We start from the raw sequence: 10,826 nt of genomic DNA on the forward strand, positions 1-10,826 counted from the left end.
GAAACTCAGTAGTAAATCTGCTGCAAGGGACACAGCAGCGCCGGGCTGCTGTCAGGTTTGCTGGTTTGCGAGGCACGGGCAGCGAAGAAGTCGACCAAAAGGGGCACAACAGTCCTTCTCTTTGGTTGTTGCTGCTGCTGTTAAACAGATATTCTAAAGGGCACAACAGCCCTTCTCCTCGGTTGTTGCTGCTGATGCTGCTATCCGGTGAAGACGGTAAGACAAAACAGCGCCTGCGGCTGCTGTTTGCTGTCGCGAAGAACAGTCGTGAGTTGTTTGTTGTTGAAGAAAATGCACGGCAGCACGGCTGTTTGGTCGAGAAGAAGAAGAAACAGCACAACAGCGACTGCTGCTTGCTGTTGCTGTTTGCTGTTGAAGAAAACGCACGGCAGCCTCTTGCTGTTTGGACAGCCGGAAAACGAAGAAAGGTAGCAGACAGCAGGGCTGTTCTTCCTCTTCAACCGTAGAATGCTTGCCCTTTCTACTCTCCCTTTTCTTCTCTCCTTTCTTTCCTTCCTTTCTTTTCTACTCCTTTCTTCTTTTTCTGTCCAGCTCCCCCCCCCCTTTCTCTTCTTTAAGATCGCAGGAGAAAGATGAAACCTAACCCCCACCTTTTCTTTCTTTACTTTAGAGGATAAGACATGGTAGGGTTATAGGGCTGCACCCCCCCCCCCTTTTTAGTCTTTACTTTACAGCTTTCTATTCCCATGTACTTAATGACTATGTATATATATATATAACTATATATATGTATAAAGGTACACATACACACTAAACAAGGAATTAAACAGATAAATTAAGTGCTCTAAATTTTCGGGTGTTACAATCCTCCCCACCTTGGATCAAATTTCGTCCTCGAAATTTTAATTCACGCGAAAAGGTGAGGGTAACGCYTCGTCAAGTCCTCTTCAATCAAACCACAATGATAGCATGTAGATAAAACTGCAGTAATTGTAATATATGTTGGCATGACACCTACTTTTCTCATATCACTGAACCCATGCAATGCTTCGATGCCATAACCATTTGTAGCGTAGCCCATCAACATGAATTCCAAGAAGCTTCATCCGATTGTATCATGTCGTCAAAGAGTTTTCGGCCATCGTCAATTAATCCCACATTTGCAATAGAAGTCCACAAGGGTAGTAGAAACAACCTTATCAGATTCAAGACCAATAGCAATAGTTTTGGCATACAATTGAACTTCCCAAGACTGGATCAAATAACCAATATGAGTTTTGTGTTCTAATATGGGCATATCAAAACCATTTCAAACTCCAAAGGGTTTATCACACTTTTCTCTCTAACGCAATTACTTCGCAAATTACTGCTTAATTATTCCTAGAATCACATAACTGGATCCTCGTCGAGTATCAAGTTGAGCTAATTTGTGAGAGTAAGTCATGGTCAACTAAAAAAAAGACTCGAAGATATATCACATAATATAGCGTGTTGCCTTGATGAAGGATTAGAGTATTTTTAGCAACTCTATCCAAGTATATATATACTCCTCTTAATTTTCATTCTCCACGGAATACAACTTTTTCATTCCAAGGCTAGTCAATCCTCCATGTAGTATGATTAGCATCAAGTTAAGCTTGATCATATGACTCTTTGATGTCATCATGTTGATATAATATATGATTCTAGTACCTTGAACATCCACCCCATTCCACTCTTAATATCTCAGCCTCAAATTCCTTAATCAAATACTTATTGAAATACCTATCTCACTTTGAAATTTCCATACTATGCCTTAAGCATCTACTAATTCTCGGTCATGTATTTACTTTGTTTCAGTACTAATAATTTCAATCCTTGAACAGTTTGATCACAACTTCTCAATCTTTTAAACCTTCGAAATATGTTAGCTCCTCATAATTTCATTTAAAACTATACTACAATGGTCCAAGCATAGTGACGAAATCCCCAAATTTCTATTAATCATGAACGATTAAAGTACGATATTTGATCATTCAACAAACAATAATCCTATAATCCTCTAAAACATTAAGATCACCCAACCCATTTTATTGCTCTTAGCTTTGAGTTAGTTACTTAATCAATACTCAAAGTAATGTACTGTGAGAGACTCTCAATCACCCTCAATTTTAGCTTAGATCCAAGTCCGTTGCATAAATTTGATCACAACTTCCCAATCATGCGTCTTCAAACCTCCAATTATAGAACGGTTGCCTCTCCAATTATAAATAGTTCCTTGCATCCGCATATGATCTTATGTTAACGGTCATGATCATTTAAAATATTATAGTATACCATTCAACCAACACCTTCCCCTAAATCCTACCTTCACATTCAAACTCATATTTCATACTTGTTTTTATTTAAATTCAATAGAATCCATCCTCTAATCCCGCATGGTTTGTACTCAAGATTCATAAAGATACTTTCATACATAAATGTACCTTATATACTATACTCTTTAACATTTCTAACATCCAATTCCAACTCATAACGTCATTGATTTAGCCGGCATTTGATCTGCCGTAAACATCTACCTCAAATACTTGATCATGATCCAACAATCTCCTCTATATCCTGCTTTTAACATTCAAACTTGAGATTGTTCCTAAGACATTTAGATTGTCCCAAAAGAAAATCGTGAAAGTCCATCTTATTTTACACACGGAAATCGTTTAAGCCAATAATATTTCAATGCCACCATAACCTGACCATTCCATATCTTCTCTTTGTGACCGTGTGACACATACTTCCCGAAGTACTATTTAGTCAACTTCCCTAGATTCAACACATGCAACCTTATTTGACATAGTTGGGTCCTCATCAAAAGTCACCTGCGACCTTTTAACACTTAAAAGAAAAGGTTGTGGCATATTTTCAAAACTAAAACACTCTTCTCCATAAGGTAAACCTCTAAATTATTAGGTAATTCATCACCTCCAAATTTTATAGTACTATTTAGTCAATTGTCCACATATTGCCATCCTACCATCATTTTTATCTTCTGATACCGGGTCACAACTTAACTCCTTTCACTATTACAGGTAGTAGTTTTTTTTTTCTTCTTTAAAATTTGCCCGTTTTTACATAATGATCTAAATGCGCAATGCCGACACTAACTTGATCATCATGGTCACCCTATTCCATAATCTTTTCGCTCTTAAATTGCCATTTTGAGCATAAAAGAAGTTAACATTWCTTAGTGCTCAAACATCCAATATTATTATCACGAAAATCAATACTCTTATCAGCCTTCTTTGATCAACGCACATCCTTCACAATCTAGATCAAAGAAGCAAGGCTTCATCTCACATGCTTAATCAAATACTATTTAAATGTCACCATTTCTCATGCCTATCATACATTCCCCTATCATGAATTCTTATTGAACTATTGTTTTAATCATTCTTCCTTGATTATATAGATGCATCCGTACTTGGCCCGCCAACTTATACTCAACATGTCAGTACCCTCTAAATCTTAGATAGGTGATCATTAACCCACTTGCTACACATCTAATACGTAAACCCCTTTTTGCAATTTAGCTATCGTCATCTAAACAATTTGGATCAAATAGGATAGGAAGAACACGAGGCTAACCTAATACGAACTGACACATTCATAATTCCTTGTAATAGCAGTGAGTTTAAGCACGCTTATGTAACAACGTATTAAAAATAGCATTAGCTAAGTGAAATTTTGAATAGGTTATACATAAGTATCCTTAACACCATCGTTACAATTCATGAATCATGTGACTGCTGACTCCAAGGCCCTCCTATCTTAGAAGTTTCTACCCACATCTTACTATTAACACTTACAATCTTAGTTTAAGTCTAGGCGTCTTAATTCCATGCCTAGTTCGCTTAAACTACTGCTCTGATACCAACTTGTAACACCCTAAAAATATAAGGCAAAAAGGACTGAAATGAGTAACGAAAAAAAATCAGAATTTTATAAAAAGAATTCACCCAACAAAAGGGGTAAATAAGTTTACAAATCAGCTACCGAGACGATAATTAACAACCTACTAATCTAGATTTTTCTATACTAGATTAAAGACGGGTATTTCTATCAATCTCCAAAAAAACACCGTAACACCAAAACAAACGCAACGCTCAAAAGTAATAAAGGCTTAATCTACAAAAGAGCCTTTCCCGAACCAACRTTCCTTTCGACCCTATTAAGCCCCGCCRCTAACGGAACCTGATAAGTAATCAAAACCAAAAAGTGTTAGGCTTACGCCTAGTGAGTCCAAACAATATGAACAGTGTAAATGCAAAACCCTATATGCAAGCAAGRACGTACATAAAGATGGCAAAACTTTAAGCGGTAACAAAAGGGTAAATAAGTCTCATATAATATGCGGGAGGGTCAAAACATCCGAAGAWGACGGGGGAGACCCGATTTACCGTTAGACATGACGGAAYACAAAGTAAGTCATGGATTAACGTTATAGAGCATCACTTACCGGTATAAAACCATCGACATCAACCTAAACCAGTCATGTAGTCGTTCGTGATCATAAGCTCTTTACCTCGGTAATTACATAATAATCACAATACCTATTACCGAGTGGTAGTGAGAGGATGATTTGGTGATTACATAATAATCACAATGCCTATCACCAACTTACACCATCCTTCCCACGAATAAAATAAAACGATATACATGCACTATATAAATATAAATAATGACGTACTACCGTACGATTTTTATATATATAGAGAATGAGTCATAAATAATACGTGGAACTGTCAAGACATCCGAAGATGACGGGGGAGACCCGATTTACCATTAWTTATGACGGAACACAAAGTAAGTCATAAATCAACGTTATAGAGCATCACTTACAGGTATAAAACCATCGACATCAACCTAAACCAGTCATGTAGTCGGTCGTGATCATAAGCTCTTTATCTCGGAAATTACATAATAATCACAATGCCTATTTCCGAGTAGGTGAGAAGGTGGTCGGGAAATTACATAATAATCACAATGYCTATCTCCGTCTTACACCATCCTTCACGTAAGTACAAAAACGACTTCCGGGCCTACTACTCATTACATTTTAGCAAAGTACTCAAATGCCTTTAAGTGGAGATTACAACACACTCACACTTCGCCCATAACTGTACGAGTTTCAAGTCAAGCGATATATTCTTATTTGCCTATATTTTAACCTTAGAAGTGGATGATAGTGATTCAAGAGTTTTAAGCACTATACTCTAAAATAGGTATTTTATCAAGTGGCATAATCCTTTCTCCTAAAATTCAACTAGTGCTCCTAAACAAGATCCCCGAATTCCTTCTTTTTATTAAAGGTTCCATCTAAAACCAAGAAGGTAATCATTTAAGAGGTTTAGTATGAAACAAGTATGACATATCGATTTAACACGTATAAAGCCTCTAATAGTTTAGTAGGAACTCACTTTTGAGGAWTCGGGGAAAATCCTTGAGTCTTGGAACTTAGAGGTGGCGAAGCAACAGCCCCAATTAGAAGTTATAGACATTCCCGAATAATTCAAAACACGCACCCGAAACAGAAACTGCACAGCTGGTTGATGCTTAGCACGACACATAAACGGGTGGAATGGTTCAACAGCCGAGATCTGTTGTGTGGTGAGGCAGTCGAAGGAACAGCCTAACAGTAGCTGTTGTACGCGAAACTCAGTAGTAAATCTGCTGCAAGGGACACAGCAGCATCGGGCTGCTGTCTGGTTTTCTGGTTTGCGAGGCACGGGCAGCGAAGAAGTCGACCAAAAGGGGCACAACAGTCCTTCTCTTTGGCTGTTGCTGCTGCTGTTAAACTGATGTTCGAAAGGGCACAACAGCCCTTCTCCTCGGCTGTTGCTGCTGCTGCTGTCCGGCGAAGACGGTAAGACAAAACAGCGCATGTGGCTACTGTTTGCTGTAGCGAAGAACAGCCGTGAGCTGTTTGCTGTTGAAGAAAACGCACGGCAGCACGGTTGTTTGGTCGAGAAGAAGAAGAAACAGCACAACATCGACTGATGCTTGCTGTTGCTGTTTGCTGTTGAAGAAAACGCACGGCAGCCTCTTGCTGTTTGGACAGCCGGAACTCGAAGAAAGGCAGCAGACAGCAGGGTTGTTCTTCCTCTTCAACCGTAGAATGCTTGCCCTTTCTACTCTCCCTTTTCTTCTCTCCTTTCTTTCCTTCCTTTCTTTTCTACTCCTTTCTTATTTTTCTGTCCAACTCCTCCCCCCCCCCTTTTCTCTTCTTTAAGATCGTAGGAGAAAGATGAAACCTAGCCCCCTCCTTTTCTTTCTTTACTTTAGAGGATAAGACATGGTAGGGTTATAGGGCTGCAACCCCCCCCCCTTTTTAGTCTTCACTTTACAGCTTTCTATTCCCATGTACTTAATGACTATGTATATATATATATATATATGTATAAAGGTACACACACACACTAGACAAGGAATTAAACAGATAAATTAAGTGCTCTAAATTTTCGGGTGTTACAAATATTACTCCACAAGAGGCATGGAGTGGATACAAACCAAGCATTTCGCACTTCAAAATTTTCAGGTGTCTAGCATTTTCTCATATACCTAATCAGATAAGAAATAAATTAGATGACAAATCTGAGAAAGTAATCTTTGTTGGTTATAGTGAGAGATTTAAAGCATACAAGGTTTATAATCATATTACTAAGAAGTTGATTGTAAGTCGAGATGTGATATTTCAGGAAGATAAGTCTTGGAATGGATTATCTGCAAATATTGAGTAAAACACACCGGTTATGGATGAAGAAATCGAGGAGAAAAACAGAAATAAGGATGAACAAGATCAACCCATTGCAATACCATATAACACACCAAACTCGGCATCTTCCGGCAGTTCTTCATCAAGTTCTCCCTCATCCAGAATTCGACCAAGAAAAATGAGAACAATGGCTGATCTTTTACAGAATACTTAGCGTATAGATTTTGATGATTTAGTTGATTATGTGTTATTTGCAGATGCAGATCCTTTAACATTTGATGAAGCATTCAAAGAAGAACAGTGGAGGTTGGCTATGGATGAAGAAATTAAATCCATTCAAAAGAACAACACATGGAGTCTGGTTGATCTTCCAAATAATCATCAACCAATTGGAGTCAAATGGGTGTATAAAACAAAGATGAATGCGAAAGGAGAAATTGATAGACACAAGGCAAGGCTGGTAGTGAAAGGATACAAGCAAAAGTATGGTTTAGATTACAAAGAAGTGTTTGCCCCTGTTATACGACTCGAAACCATCAGACTTGTGTTAGCTATTGCAGCCCACAATGATTGGAAAGTCCATCAAATGGACGTAAGATCTGCTTTTTTAAATGGAGTGCTAGAGGAAGAGGTTTATGTGGATCAACCTCTTGGTTATATGAAGAAAGGAGAGGAAGACAAAGTTTATTGATTGAACAAGGCCCTATATGGGTTAAAACAAGCTCCACGAGCTTGGTACAGTCGCATTGACAAATACTTTGTTGAGCATGGTTTTCTGAAATGCACATACGAGCATACTCTATATATCATGAGAGATCAAGGTAATATTCTAATTTTTTGCATCTACATTGATGACTTAGTGTTCACAAGTAATATATCTCTTTGTCAAGTGCAGGATGTCAAACATTATGGCTACGGGTTGTCCTAAAAGAGATTGGTCAAGATCAAGGGGAAGCAACTATTATATATTGTGACAACATGTCTGCAATTGCTCTATCAAAGAACCATGTTTATCATGGAAGAAGTAAGCACATAAGAATAAAATATCATTTGATTTATGAACTTGTTGAAAGTGGAGAAGTTGTGATTCAGCATTGTGGAACAAAAGAACAACTAGCAGATATGGTTACCAAAGCATTACAAGTAGGGGCCTTCAATCTCTTCAAACAGAAGTTAGGAATTGGGTGTGTCTAGCTTAAGGGGAAGTATTAGAAAATAAGCTAGACGGTATTATGTTTGGTAGTTATTGACAGTTACTATGAACAAACGCAATGGTTTAGTCTGTATGTATATACATGTGTTGTATGTACTCTGATATGATTGATGTAAACATCATATTGGTATATGAATAAAATTACAGTATTGTGGTTATCGATTCTCTGTATGGTGTGTTAATCTTCCCAACATGGGGCATTTTTTAAAATTCATTTATCATCTTTTACGTTAATACAGGAGAATAACGACTGAATCAAGTTAAATGTTTTGGGTGTTTACTGATGAATGCGATACTAATAGTTGTTAAGACTCTGATTCAACCCGGACATCCAAATTGGGAAGCATTGAGGGCACCATTAACCCCTGCTATTTTTGTGTGGCTACTAAATTTTAAATTTTAATTTGTTATGCTTTGTTATTTGGTAGCAAGTGGAGTTCAATCATATATAGAACTAATCTATGTGCTTGCTTCTATCATTGTTTCTTCATATGGAATTTATAGGACATGCTAAATTTGCTTGTCTCAATTGCAAATGTTATAAACCAAAGATTTGGTCTGAAATTTCTTTATTTTTCGTGCTTTCTTTTAATCTTCTTTTTCTTTCTCATTCTTTTCTTTCTTTCCAAATTTGAAAACATAATATAAAAGTTTAAAATGATGTTAAAATACATTAACATAAGATGACAAGGAAAACCAACCTATTTACATTGATATACATCGTGTCACTCGAAAATCAAAAGAATCAACTTTGTGACCCCAAATGATGTCATTCTATGTACCAAAAGTAGATATCATAGAATGTTTTTGATGATGGAACAAATTACCAATGCTACATAAAACTATTCTAATAGATAATGTTAATATATAAATGAGTATTGATTGATTTTCCGTTTAGGAATACTCGGAAAAAGGTATTACATGAATTCAATGTTATTTCTGATAATAAAAACAATATATATAAAAAAATATAGTACTTATCGAGGGCCTATTTCTCATATCTCGCTCAGGACCTAAAAAATATCAGGAACAAGCCTGCTCCTTTCAATTGTTGTCATCCAAGACCACTAGATTTTGGTGCTCTTTTATTGACTTTCAGGGTTTTGCTCCACCACCTGAGGTATTGTGTTTTCCAACATGATCCGTTTTGCCCCATCCGATTTGAAACAACAGTTTAATTTCCCTTCGCATTGTTATTTTTAATTATTAAAAGGGTATTAGTGCAATGTATCGAGACACATTTCGATTTCAATGTTTCATGTTATTTTTTTATCTATGTCGATATAATACGATTTTATGTGGTTTTGAGAAAGCGAAAATGCTTTTATTTTTGAATAAAATATAAATTTAAAAATATCGTATAAAATTTATAAAAAATATATCAATATTAGTATCAAATTAACAATTTAAAAGTTTTTATTTGTGTATTTTTTTAATTCAAATCTTTTATTATAATTTGATTTATTGTAACGAACTTAATTTAGATTTAATAATATATTTTTTTAATAAAGATAATAATTAAGTAGTCTGTTAGAACTCAATAATTATTCTAATTATATTTCAAATTTTTTATATTTTAAAATTAGATATTTATTATCAATTTGATTATGTTTATCCGCAGTTAGTTACACAAATTCAAACATAAAGCTTTAATAAGTTGTACTTATACAAAATTTATTTGTAATCATGAATTTTAAGTAATATACATCAATAAACATTACTTCATGTTTAAAAAAATGGTTTTTAAGAGTTCTTGTCAAATCCTTTGTAATATAACTAGAAGGGTACTCGTGCAATGCATCGAGATACATTTCGATTTCAAAGTTTCGATTTAATTTTTATCTATGTCGATATAATACGATATTATGTGTTTTTAAGAAAAGGATAATGTTTTATTTTTGAATAAAATATAAATTTAAAAATAACATATAAAATTTGCAAAAAATATATTAATATCAGTATCAAATTAACTATTTAAAAGTTCTTATTTGTGTATTTTTATTAATTCAAAATTTTATTATAATCTAATTTATCGTAAAGAAGTAACTTAATTTAGGTTTAATAATATATTTGTTATAAATATAATAATTAAGTATTCTGTTAGACTCAATAATTATCCTAATTATATTTTAAATTTTTTATATTTTAAAATGAAATGTTTATCCTCTATTTGATTATGTTTATCCGCAGTTAGTTACACGAATTCAAACCTAGAGCTTTAATAAGTTGTACTCATGCACAATCTACTTGTAATCTTGAATTTTAAGTAATATGCATCAATAAACGGTATTTCATGCATAAAAAATAGTTTTTAGAATTTTTTATCAAATGATTTATAATATAGTATAGATATAAATAAACATTAGTTTTTATGTTATATTTGATCACCAATACAAAGAAAAATTAAGTGCTTGTGTGTACTCTGAAAAGTTGAGGGGCGTATGTTGACATTCTTGTAATTACATTTTTCTCATTCTCACAACGCACGTGATATGCATGTGCTGTAGGATTTTAAGCTCTAATGAAGGTTTTTGTTTCACGTAGCAGGGATGGCTGACTGAACACAGACGGTGACACCATGAAAACATTTTCTTTCATGACCATTTTCCTCTACTCTTCTTCACGCCGTCTCTTCTTCCGTACAACACCGCCACCGTTCTTCAATTCCGACGGTGGTCAACCGCTGGTCCGAATCTCCTATTTCTCAACCTCATCGTCGGACTCCTTCGCCTCCTCGGCGTATCATTCATCTTCAAGACGTAATCCGGAGGATGTTAGAAACGAGAAGGTTTCTGTGTGGTGGGACTTTGAGAACTGCTCAATACCTTGTAGCGTCAATGTCTATAAAGTTACGCAGTGCATAACTTCTGCAGTCAGAGCAAATGGTATCAAAGGACCCATTCA

The sequence above is a fragment of the Cynara cardunculus genome (assembly GCF_001531365.2).
Source record: "Cynara cardunculus var. scolymus isolate 2C chromosome LG 8, CcrdV1, whole genome shotgun sequence".
NCBI classification, from domain to species: Eukaryota; Viridiplantae; Streptophyta; class Magnoliopsida; order Asterales; family Asteraceae; genus Cynara; species Cynara cardunculus.